Genomic DNA, 2,771 nt, shown 5'->3' with positions numbered 1-2,771 from the left:
TACCTGTAACTGATCATCTTCGAGTGGTCCCCTGTGCAGTCACACACTTGGGTTTGGTGCCTGTGCATGTACCCAACCTTGGAGATCTACAAGAGCTAGCCTCAGTCTTTTGGTGGGCTTTCTCCCTTGCTCCGGGGAACAGGCAGCAATTGTGCATGCCTGGAAATGAGGAGAAAGCACCGCCCCCACTCAGTTCCTTCCAGCCATCGCCATCAAAGTAGATGGAAGTGCCAGCAAGTGGGGCAGGTTGGGCGGGTGTATATGACTGTACAGGTGACCGCTCAAAGATAATCATTTATAGGTAAGCAACCTGTTTATCTTCTTCGTGATCCCTGTGCAGTCCCACACTTGGGTGATTAGCGAGCTTGAATCTGTGGATGGGGGATGCTGGCAAGACATCAGTAACAAAACATAGAATAATATTAACTACCACAGGTATGACAGCAGCAGTAAAGTAAGGTAAAGGTTTCCCTTGCTCGAAAGCCAGTCGAATCTGACTCTAGAGTTGCAGTGCTCATCTCTGTTCCCAAGCCAAAGAGCCAGCGCTGCCCGAAGATGTTTCCGTGGTCATGTGGCCGGCATCTAAACGCCAAGGCGCACGGAACACTGTTACCTTCCAACCGAAGCGGTACCTATTTATCTACTTGCAATGTCTTGGTTTTGAACTGCTAGGTTGGCAGGAGCTGGAATCAGAGACAGGAACTCACTCCATCATGCGGAACTCAGGTCTCGAACTGCTGAACTACTGACCTTCCATTCCAGCCTGCAGTTCAGCATCTTAACCACTTGAGCCACCACAACTCCTAGCAGTAAAGTAGACAGTAACTTTTACCTCCACAGACTCACCTGAAGTTCTCACAACGGGGACATCAGTGGAACACCAATTTCGACAGAAGGACACATCCCTCCGTGCTCGAACATCAAGGGTGTAGTGCATCATGAAGGTGGAGTGGGAAGACCAAGTTGCAGCAGTGCATACATCTTCCAGAGGCACACCGTTGAGGAAAACTGATGCTGTGGCAATGGTTCTGGTGGAGTGCACCCGAAGCAGCACAGGTAAGGGCTCTATTGCAAGTTCATAGCACAGTACAATGGTAGAGTCACCCACTTAGCAAGGCATTGTGAAGAAATTTTATGGCCTTGGCAAGGGTTTCCATAGGCCACAAATAACTGAGGGTCCTTATGGAGCAGACAGGTCCTATCAAGATAGAAGGACAGTGCCCGGCGGACATCCAGGGTGTGCAATGCTCAATGGCCATCATCAGTGGGATCTGAACAAAAGATCGGTAAGGTAGTAGGCTGGAAAAAGTGAAAAGATGATGCTACCTTGGGCAGGAAGGATGGGTCTGGCCAAAGGACAACCTTATCCATATGGAAAATAGGGTATGGTGGGTCGGAGTAAAATACACAGACATCCCCTCGTCTCTTTGCTGTGACTGGCCTAAGGTCACCCAGCTGACTGCATGTGGAGGAGTGGGGAATCAAACCTGGTTCTCCAGATTACAGTCCACTGCACGTAACCGCTATGCCAAATTGTTGACCATTGCTATGTATAGGGTCCCTGCTGGCTGTTCATCAGTCACATAGCTGATGTTACGTAGGCCTGTGAATTGTGCTAATTGTTTTTGCAAGGATACAGTCCCTTAACGCTGCACATGCCCCTTGGTTCTGAAGCAAATGAAACAAATGCTTAATATCCCAATGCTGAGGTCAATGGGATGCAAAGCCATTTACTTTGCGCAAGACTGGATCCATGCTGTGTGTGACCAATCATGGCCACGAAGGGCTCAGTTCTCACCTGAGATTACTCCTAAAGACCACCCTTTTCCTCCATGAACTTGTGGGTTTCTTCTGTTATCTGTCCTCCTTATATGCTTGGCAACATTTGGCTGTGACTGTTTAATGTTTTGAACCCAAGCACATTCCATTCCCGGGACTCTGAAAACTGGGCCCAGAAGGGGCAGGGTTGCTTCGGCCCCAGTCATCAAAAAACCCTCCGGGTCCCTGTCTCTTTAAGAGCAGCCCATGGTAGGAAGGTGCTGATGTAAGAAGATTAAAGAGTCACCCTGATGGGGATAGATGTTAATGGAAGCGTCTCACTAAGTGGCTGGCGCTCAGCGCAGCCCAGAGGGCAGCGACACGGTGAATCCGTCATCATAACAGCCTTGCCAGGCTGTTCGTAAATCACCCTCTCTCCCAGCTGCAGGGAACCAGCCTCCCCACTAGATCAAGAATCGCCTCCCTGGACCTAAATCCAGCTCTGCATCCGGCGGGCTAGCAAAAGCAAGCAGAAAAGAAAGCCCGAATGAAGCATGATGCAGGGCCCTGCAGTGGAGTCGTCTTGGGGAAGTCCTGAAGATTTGGGTGTGTGTGTGTGTGGGAGGGAGACCAGTGGGGATTTGATGCCACAGAGTCTGTCCTCTGCAACTGCTGTTTCCTCCAGGGGCTCTGTGATCTGGAGGTCAGTTGTTGTTCCAGGGGTCACCTGGAAGTTGGCAATGCTGCCCTGTGGCTGGAACTCACCCACATCATCAGTAGTTTCCTCTGTGTACAAAGCAAACACAACTCAGAAGCCCCTGGCTGTTGTGCTCCTGACTTCTGATCATTCACATTTCTCTCAGATCTGCAGAGGGAACCCAACGCTTGAGATAGACAATAATTGTTTTCCTTCTAGTTTCCCTCTATGATAGAAGTGGCATCTTTGACAGTGGGGTGCACGCTCAGCTTGCTGACTCCTGCACCAAACAGATTTCATAGAGTTTCACAAAAAA

The sequence above is a fragment of the Gekko japonicus genome, unplaced genomic scaffold (assembly GCF_001447785.1).
Source record: "Gekko japonicus isolate JY-2015 unplaced genomic scaffold, Gekko_japonicus_V1.1 scaffold1289, whole genome shotgun sequence".
Taxonomy (NCBI): Eukaryota; Metazoa; Chordata; class Lepidosauria; order Squamata; family Gekkonidae; genus Gekko; species Gekko japonicus.
This window is presented reverse-complemented; position numbering follows the sequence as displayed.